Below are 10,000 nucleotides of genomic sequence, written 5' to 3'. Positions count from 1 at the left end.
GGAAGTATGGCCATGGTTGATTGCGGAAGTATGCATGGCCATAATTTACAGAGGGAGCATGACCACGGTTTATTGCGGAAGTTTGGCAATGGTTTATTGCGGGAATATGGAAGGCCTTAGTTTACCGAGGGATTATGGCCATTGTTTATTGCGGAAGTGTGGTCATGGTTTATTGCGGAAGTATGTAAGGCCATAGTTTACTGAGAGATTTTGGCCACTGTTTATTGCGGAAGTATGCAAGGCTATAGTTTACTGAGAGATTATGGCCACTGTTTATTGCGGAAGTATGTCTGGCCATAGTTTACTGAGAGAGTATGGCCATGGTTGATTGCGGAAGTATGTACGTCCATAGTTTGCTGAGATATTATGGCCATGGTTTATTGCGGAAACATGTACGTCCATAGTTTACTGAGTGGGTATGGCCATGGTTTATTGCGGAAGTATGTAAGCCCATAGTTTACTGAGAGATTATGGCCGTGGTTGATTGTGGAAGTATGTACGTCCAAACTTTACTGAGTGAGTATGGCCGTGGTTGATTGCGGAAGTATGTATGGCCATAGTTTACTGAGTATGGCCTTTTTTTTTGCGGAAGTGTGGCCATGGTTGATTGCGGAAGTATGTATGGCCATAGTTTACTGATGGAGTTTGGCCATGGTTTATTGCGGAACTATGGCCATGGTTTATTGCGGAAACACGCAAGGCCACAGTTTACTGAGGGCCATAAACAAGACACATGAACAGAAGATGGGACTACAGCGGACCTGGGACAGTTGATACCTTTACACACGTCACTTTTCTCATTGGTGCTACAACACTGATAGATGCGACCGTGTGTGTGTGTGTGTGTGTGTGTGTGTGTGTGTGTGTGTGCGTGCGTGGACGTGCGTGTGCGTGATCATTCCAGACGTTAAAGTTCAATACAATGACAGCAATAGTGTGCGTGCTGTATGCCTGCATACGCGTGTGTATGAAGCTGTAATGGGAGTTCCAGTTATAGCTTAGTCTTTTGTGAAGGACTCTGGCTCTCAAATCGGGAGGCAAAACTGCACTGGCTCTTAGTGCTGCAGCCTTGGGGGGGTGGGGGTGGGGGGGTTAATTGGCCTTTGAGAACCATCCCCATCGCCGACTGTCATAAAACCCTCATAGCCGAGAGAGTGGAGGGATGAACCGTGAGCAAGACTCTCTCCACTATAATCAAATTCTAGCCCAGATAGTCGGGACAGCAGTTACCTATATATCTGCTGTTCTGATGGTCATAGTCGGACACGACTATCATAGTTTTAATTATCCTTTCACTCCTATTGGAGTATGGAGGATTACTGCAAAATAAACTTTTCGTGCCCAGAACAAACATTTCCAAATACACAACAATGTCACATAAAAGTTGAGAAAACACAAATGTCTTTTAACTCCAAAAGTATAACTAGGCAACATTTGTAAATCTAATAATCTTACTTACAGCTAAAGTGACTTTTTTGCCTCCTTTGAGCATATTACAAAAATTAAAAACCGATTTTGGAGACAAATATTTTTTAGGAACATATCTATTTCGCAACTGATCATAATTAGGACATTCCATTATAAAATAAAACTCATCACTAATCACAGACATGTTACAAACCTTACAAAGCCGCAACTCTCGTGGTATGCCTTTGTCTCTCCCTGTTTCTATTTCCAGCTTCAGATTACTACTTCGAAATCTGAAGAAGCTGATAACGTAATTATCAGGCATTTGACATATATTTTTCTCTACCAAATCCACTTTTGAAATTTCGATAAAACAAACATTTACTACTCGCCTCTAGAGCATGTCTCCATAGATTTTGAAAAGTATCTCTCAAAGCAATGTTGACATTCTTGCAGAAAGATTCCCTCTCCAAGAAGAACTGAGCATCCCAAACACAGTCATACCCTGCTTCTATTAAAATTTGTCTGATACAACTCATCCATTTTGAAGAATAAATACCATTTCGATATAAGTCAAGTAATATCAAATATGTTTTCCCAGAATATTTTTCAGTGTTTGATATCACTAAACTGGTCCAAAATCGAACTAATCTCATTTTCACTAACACACTAATTGGATAAATACCAGTTTCTCCATAAACAATTTGGGTCACAGTATTTCTGTTCGGATACATATACGTATGAAGCTGGAGGATTGAAACATATTTCATGACCAGTGAGGACATTGGATTTTAAAAAAAAAAAAAAGAGAGAGTAAGAATTAATCAGAAATCGTGTTCCATATTTTTCACGGAGAAACGGGTAATTTTGGAGTTGAGGGGAAAAATAAATTGCGTGCAATTATTTGGAGTCAGCTGCTAACCTCCCTCCACCTCTCTTTGTCATCGTGTGTGTGTGTGTGTGTGTGTTGTGTGTGTGTGTTTTGTGTGTGTGTTGTGTGTGTGATACAAAGCCTGAACCGGACTATAAATGGCGGGCGATTTGAATCAAGCCAGTTTCTCACCAGAGTCTGACACTGTGACGTCGGTGAAGGTTTATTCAAAATAAAAGCCTAATAAAGCTACGGTTTGGCTTCATTTATGGCAGAGAGCGAGATTTGCCTAGCAGCTTCCAATCTAGACCTGAATTGACTTTGGAAAGTACAAAATGTGTCAGCTACACGTAATACAAAATTTGAATGCAGAGAAAAGGGGCGCAACCGAAACCTTGCTCTCGGGAGTTAAGACTTTAAATAACAGAGTTGATAAATAAACATGAAACACAGAACTTGAAGAAACAGCCGACCAGGCCGGGGGCACAAGGCCTCGAAACTTGGCCACTGACATGAGAGACTTGAACATCTGCTCAGCAGTGGCACAAACGCACAACCACGACTCCACGATTGCACGAAATAAACGTAAAACAGGGACCCACACACACACAAAAATGACAGGCAAACTGGGGAGAGTAAGTGGGGAAGGGGACATACGAAACAGAGCTCTGCACGTGATTGTCATGAGTTGTGACAGTGTGTGTTGTGTGTGTGTGTGGGGTGGGGGTGGGGTGGGGGGGGTCTGTGTGTGTGCTGTGTGTCTGTGTGAGGGGGGGTTCTGTGTGTGTGTGGGTCTGTGTGTGTGTGTGAATAGAACAAAATAGAAGAGAATAGATTTTATTGTCATGACACCTAAAGGTTTATAAGACACAAGTGCAATGGTAAACGAATAAATAAACGAAAATACACAATTAATTAATCAGTTAATGCAAATAGATTTCAACAGCATTCATAAACGAATTTTCCTAAATCTTGTTTGTATATATTCATCATCTGTTAGCATCACCTGACTGGGAATATTTCCTGTGTGTGTGTTTGTGTGTGGTGCGTGCGTGCGTGCGTGTGCGCGCGCGTTTGTGGGGGGTCCGTGCTTCACGATTCATTTGTTTTATTCTCTCATCACTGGCACGCCACTGACCGAAGGAACCTTGCTGTTGTTTTCAGAGGGTCGCTAGCGGAGTGATGACCTCGAGGGAAGTTCGTGTTGTGTCAGTTGGAAAACTTGCTGGACCGAGAGACGGACGTCTTCTGCTTTGTTAAACAGCAGGTGAGTGATGGCGATAGTGAGTTATTCGATTTTATTATTATTATTATTATTATTCGTGTGTGTGTGTGTGTGTGTGTGTGTGTGTGTGTAGCGCTGTCCCGTTAAAAAGCACTACCACAAATTATGTTTCTCTTTCTGTGCTTGTGTATTTGCACCCTTCTGTCTCTCTCTCTCTGTTTCTGTGTCTCTGTCTCTCTCTTTGTCAGTCTGTCTCCCCCCCTCTCTCTCTCTCTCTCTGTACTTGTGTCTCCATATTCCTCTATGTCTCTGTGTGTGTGTCTCTCTCTCCCTCTCTCTCTCCCTCTCTCTCTCTCTCTGTGTCTCTGTCTCTGTCTGTCATTCTGTATTTGTGTCTCCATATGCCTCTGTGTCTCTGTGTGTGTGTGTGTGTGTGTGTGTGTGTGTGTGTGTGTGTGTGTCCCTCTCTCTCCCTCTGTCTCTCTTCTCTGTCTCTCTTTGTGTCTCTGTATCTGTCTGTCTGTCATTCTGTATTTGTGTCTCCATGTGCCTCTGTGTGTGTGTGTGTGTGTGTGTGTGTGTGTGTTAGTGTGTGTGTGTGTGTGTGTGTGTGTGTGTGTGTGTGTGTCCCTCTGTCTCTCTTCTCTGTCTCTCTCTGTGTCTCTGTCTCTGTCTGTCTGTCATTCTGTATTTGTGTCTCCATGTGCCTCTGTGTGTGTGTGTGTGTGTGTGTGTCCCTCTGTCTCTCTTCTCTGTTTCTCTCTGTGTCTCTGTCTCTGTCTGTTTGTCATTCTGTATTTGTGTCTCCATATGTCTCTGTGTGTGTGTGTGTGTGTGTGTGTGTGTGTGTGTGTGTGTCTCTGTCTGTGTGTGTGTGTCTCTCCCTCTCTCTTCTCAGTCTCTGTGTCTGTCTGTCTGTCATTCTGTATTTGTCTCCATATGCCTCTGTGTCTCTGTGTGTGTGTGTGTGTGTGTGTGTGTGTGTGTGTGTGTGTGTCTCCCTCTTTCTTCTCTGTCTCTCTCTGTCTCTCTATCTCTGTCTGTCATTCTGTATTTGTGTCTCCATATGTCTCTGTGTCTCTGTGTGTGTGTGTGTGTGTGTGTGTGTGTGTGTGTGTGTGTGTGTGTGTGTGTGTCCCTCTCTCTCCCTCTGCCTCTCTTCTCTGTCTCTCTCTGTGTCTCTGTCTCTGTCTGTCTGTCATTCTGTATTTGTGTCTCCATATGCCTCTGTGTCTCTGTCTGTGTCTCTCTTTCTGTGTCTGTCTGTCTGTGTCTGTCTGTCTGTCTGTCTCTCTCTCTCTCTCTCTCTCTCCCTCTCTCTCTCTCTCTCTCTCTCTCTCTGTACCTGTGTCTATTTTGTTGTATGGTGCAGAAATATGGGGTTATGAAAATGTAGATATACTTGAAACATTAGAATTGAAATTTTTGAAACGCTTGTTCAAACTGAACAGAAATACTATGACCCAAATTGTTTATGGAGAAACTGGTATTTATCCAATTAGTGTGTTAGTGAAAATGAGATTAGTTCGATTTTGGACCAGCTTAGTGATATCAAACACAGAAAAATATTCTGGGAAAATATATTTGATATTACTTGACTTATATCGAAATGGTATTTATTCTTCAAAATGGATGAGTTGTATCAGACAAATTTTAATAGAAGCAGGGTATGACTGTATTTGGGATGCTCAGTTCTTCTTGGAGAGGGAATCTTTCTGCAAGAATGTCAACATTGCTTTGAGATATACTTTTTAAAATCTATGGAGACATGCTCTAGAGGCGAGTAGTAAATGTTTGTTTTATCGACATTTCAAAAGTGGATTTGGTAGAGAAAAATATATGTCAAATGCCTGATAATTACGTTATCAACTTCAGATTTCGAAGTAGTAATCTGAAGCTGGAAATAGAAACAGGGAGACACAAAGGCATGCCACGAGAGTTACGGCTTTGTAAGGTTTGTAACATGTCTGTGATTGGTGATGAGTTTCATTTTATAATGGAATGTCCCAATTATGATCAGTTACGAAATAGATATGTTCCTAAAAAATATTTGTCTCCAAAATCGGTTTTTAATTTTTGTAATATGCTCAAATGGCGGAGGGGGGGTGGGTAAAAATGTCATTTTAGCTGTCAGTAAGATGATTAGATTTGCAAATGCCTAGCTATACTTTTGGAGTGAAAAGACATTTGTGTTTTCTCAACTTTTATGTGACACTGTTGTGTATTTGGAAATGTTTGTTCTGGGCATGAAAAGATTATTTTGCAGTAATCCTCCATACTCCAATAGGAGTGAAAGGATAATTAAAACTTGGAACCTCTCTCTCTCTCTCTCTCTCTCTCTCTCTCTCTCTCTCTCTCTCTCTCTCTGTGTGTGTGTGTGCGTCTGTGCTTGTGTCTCCGTATGCTTGTGTCATGTCTCTGTCTTTGTCTCTCCATCTCTCTCTCTGTACTTGTCTCCATATGCCTCTCTCTCTCTCTCTATGTGTGTGTGTGTGTGTGTGTGTGTGTGTGTGTGTGTGTATGTGTGTGTGTGTGTGTGTGTGTGTGTGTGTGTGTGTGTGTGTGTGTGTTTCTCCTACCCTATTCCTCTTTCCATCCCCATTTTCTCGTTCTGGCGATTTCGGGTATGTCCTATGATTTTTCCATGCGCGTAGAAACGAAGGGATGAATCTAAAGCGCATTTTAGCTTTTATCATCATCATTTTAAGTTAAAGTGCTCCTCTTCAAGCGCTTAACAATAACACGTCAGTCGAGACACAAAACCACACGACGAGAACACACACACTTACATACACACTTACACACACACACACACGCACACACACACGCGCGCGCGGACACGGACACACACACACACAAACTTGGCCTGTTCATGAAATGATTAGCATCTGTATAGCCGGCATGTATGATATATATGTTATATAGTACATTGCTTTATACATGTATTATCACCATACATCTGTAACGTAATGGCCACAGCACCTGTTATCCATTGTGTCAATTTAATTCCTGCGCTGACAAGACTGGCAACGTGGCAGCTGGCCTATCTCACACACACACACACACACACACACACACACACACACTAACACACACACACACACAATATCTCCCCCACCCCTACCCTTCGCCCTCATCCTCAGCTCCTTTCTACCCCAGTCTGTGGCAACAACATGCAACGGATTCTGTAACGTGGTGTGTTCACAAGTGATATTGATCGCATCCCGTTACAAGATTAAGAAAAAAACAAAAAAGTGAATAAAAGAGAAGAAAATGCATAAACATTTTATTTTAGAGGTTGCGATACAGATGGGTCAGTTTGTGTGGCTGCAGCGACTATGTAATCTTCTTCTTCTTCTTGTTCGTTCGTTCGTGTTCGTTCTTTAGTTTAACGTCTTTTCACTGTAAGTGATATTAGACGTTCTTGTTCTTGTTGTTCTTGTTCTTGTTGTTCCTTGTTCTTGGTCTTGGTCTTGTTGTTGTTGTTGTTCTTCTTCTTGTTGAGCGTTTGATATTGTTGGGATGCGTCAGACTTGAAGCTTCGTCGCCCTGACGAAGCCCACAGTTTTTCTCCAAGTCAAGTCCGGTCAGTGTTCAGTTGTGGTGCTCATTCGTTTCAAAACAGCCTTAAAAGTGTAGAGAAAAAAAAATACAACCACCTCGATCTACTTCTTTCTTCATCTCCCCCAACCTCCTCCTCCTGCCCCCCTCCTCCCCCCACCAACCACCTCGATCTACTTCTTTCTTCATCTCCCCCAACCTCCTTTACCTCCTCCTCCTGCCACCCCCTCCTCCCCCCACCTTCCCCTCCTCATTCTTCATCTTTCTCTCCTTCCTCTTCCTTCTTATTCTTCTTCTCGTCTTCTTCCTCTTCCGCCTCTCCTTCCTCTTCCCTCGTTTTCTTCCTCTTCTTGTCCTCCTCCTCGTCCTTCTCCTTTCTGCTTCATCATCGTCAGCATCATCAGCATCATCATCGTCGTCGTCATTATCATCATCATCGTCATCATCAGCATCATCATCGTCGTCGTCATCATCATTATCGTCAGCAGCAGCAGCATCACCGTCCGCTATCATCATCAGCAGCATAACCAGCACCAGCACCACCACCGCCAACACTAACACCATCATCATCATCATCATTATCATGATCATCATTATCATGATCATCATCACTTGTAGGTTGCATTTTTCACGTTTCGTCGTTCTCGTCACGATTAGGGCATTAACCTGGGTGTGACCGTTACTAGCGTAGGTAGCTGCACTCCGTTCTTGGGTGGGTGGTGAGGGGTGGTGGTTGTGTTTGTGTATACCCATGACTTTTTGGTCTGTAATATCTTTTTAAATTACTTGTTTTAGTTTAGTTTAGTTTAGTTTTTCGGTTTGCTGGCAGTCTTGTTTTCGAACAGGGTTTCAGGTCTGGCTGTATGCAGCATGACTTGAAATGACCCGTGAGTCGGATTGTGCGAACTGAAAGAGCTGGTGTTTTTTGGGGGGGGTTATTATTATTATTATTATTTATTTTTTTTATTTTTTTTGTGTGTGTGTGTGTGTGTGTGTGTGTGTGTGTGTGTGTGTGTGTGTGTGTTTCTTTTATAGTTTATTTGTTAACCATGGAACTGAAAGACTTTTTTTTCAAAGTTGCATTTAAGAGTTACCGTGCGTGTTTCAGCTTTTTGTCAGATAAGAATGAGAACTGTGGGAGTTCCGCTCGTACTCTTCTTTTTGCTTCGTTTGGTTGACAGTCACCCCTCGTCACGTGTGTACATTTCTAGCTGCTGGAGACACCAGTCACACGCTTACTTTAACTCTCTCCATACGAACGGCGAAAGAGACGACGTTAACAGCGTTTCACCCCAATTACCATCATCAAAATATTGCAAGAGGAAGGCTCTTATACTGAAGAGGTGAATGTTGACAAAGAATACCACAATTCTTAGGACGGAAGCTAAAGGTTGGGTCATTCAGACACCCACTGGACATCCGAGGGGTCTGTGTAGAGGAGAAGAGAGGACTGGCCGTACTGAGTGAGTTAAAGATTGTACATGGTAACTATATCAGGCCAGGACTTTGTGTAAACTGTTCTGGTCGTCCTGTGGTGTGTTGTAGAACACGCTCCAACTAAAGATGTGTATAGGGATTAAAACCAGGACCGCTGGTTTGTTGTTGGTGTGCTCGTGATTCCCCCCCCCCACACACACACCCCCCCCCCCCCCCCCCCCGGCCTCCCTCCCCTCTCCCCCCACAAGGTGCTCTACTGGGCAAGCCTGTCCCTCACTGGGATTAAGGGACGCTTAGACAGGGCGGCGCTGGCTTAGAGCGGACGCTCCCCTTACCTCCCCCCCCCCTCCCTCTTTCTCCCCTGTCCATCTACCCCGTCCAACCCCTCCGCCCCCCGACCGCTCGGCCACCTACCTCCTCCCGTCTGTGTTCTTCTCTCCCCCGTTCATTCATTCTTCTTCTTCTCTTCCTCCTTCTCCTCCTACTCCTTCCTCCTCCTTCCTCCTCCTCCTCTTCCTTCTTCTTCTCTTCCTCCTCCTTTTTCTTCTTTTTCTTCTTCTTCTGCTTCGTCGTCTTCGTTCGTGGGCTGCAGCTCCCACGTTCACTTGCATGTACACGAGTGGGCTTTAACGTGTATGACCCGTTTTTTACCCCCACCATGTAGGCAGCCCTACTCCGTTTTGGGGGGGTATGGGGGGTGTTCCTGTTAATTCATTTCCTGATGGTCTGTTCGTCTGTCTTTCGCTCTTTCTCTTCTCTCTCTGCATCTCTGTCTGTCTGTGCCTCTGTCTGTCTCTCTCTGTTTGTCTGTCTTCGCCTCTCACTCTCTCGCTCTCTCTCTCGTTCTTGTCGGTCTTTTCTTTTTTCTTCCTCGTGGCAGAATGGTTAAGACGCTCGGCTGCCAATACAGAGAGTCCGTGAGGGTGTGGGTTCGAATCCCGCTCTCGCCCTTTCTCCCAAGTTTGACCGGAAAATCAGACAGAGCGCCCAGCCGTTCGGGAGAGACGATAAACCCGAGGTCCCGTGTGCAACACGCACTTGGCGCACTGGAAAAGAACCCACGGCAACGAGAGTGTTGTCCTCTGGGAAAATTCTGTACAAGAAATCCACTCTTGATATAATTATGTACACAAATATTACATAGCCATGCACTCAAGGCCTGACTAAGCGCGTTGGGTTACACACTGCTGGTCAGGCATCTGCCCAGCAGATGTGGTGTAGCGTCTATGGATTTTGTCCGAAGGCAGTGACGCCTCCTTGAGAAACTGAAACTGAAACTGAAACTCCTCTTCACCCGCTACGGTCCTTTCCGTTTCTTCTGCGTCTCGGTGTCTTGTCTCTCTCTCTCTCTCTCTCTCTCTCTCTCTCTCTCTCTCTCTCTCTCTGTCTCTCGGCTGTGGCAAATCTAAACGAATCGATTTCCAAGGAATGTCTGTACACAGGTACTTATACAGAGCCTTCAAGCGGAGCACTGTTGTTGATTCAACTGGTCGACAGCG

General features: G+C 44.1%; 1 long non-coding RNA gene across 2 annotated transcripts in view; it reads left to right on the top strand.

Moving 5' to 3' along the window:
• LOC143287290 (uncharacterized) overlaps positions 1-10,000 on the top strand; it is a 140,700-nt gene that overhangs the window by 96,724 nt on the left and 33,976 nt on the right. For both annotated transcript variants that reach the window (XR_013055936.1, XR_013055935.1), the window contains exon 2: positions 3,443-3,545. This is a non-coding gene — a long non-coding RNA (uncharacterized LOC143287290). The remainder of the gene's footprint in view (positions 1-3,442; positions 3,546-10,000) is intronic.

Source organism: Babylonia areolata, chromosome 11, assembly GCF_041734735.1.
Source record: "Babylonia areolata isolate BAREFJ2019XMU chromosome 11, ASM4173473v1, whole genome shotgun sequence".
Lineage (NCBI taxonomy): Eukaryota > Metazoa > Mollusca > Gastropoda > Neogastropoda > Buccinidae > Babylonia > Babylonia areolata.
Note: the sequence above shows the minus strand (reverse complement) of the source record. Positions and strands in the feature narration are given on the sequence as shown.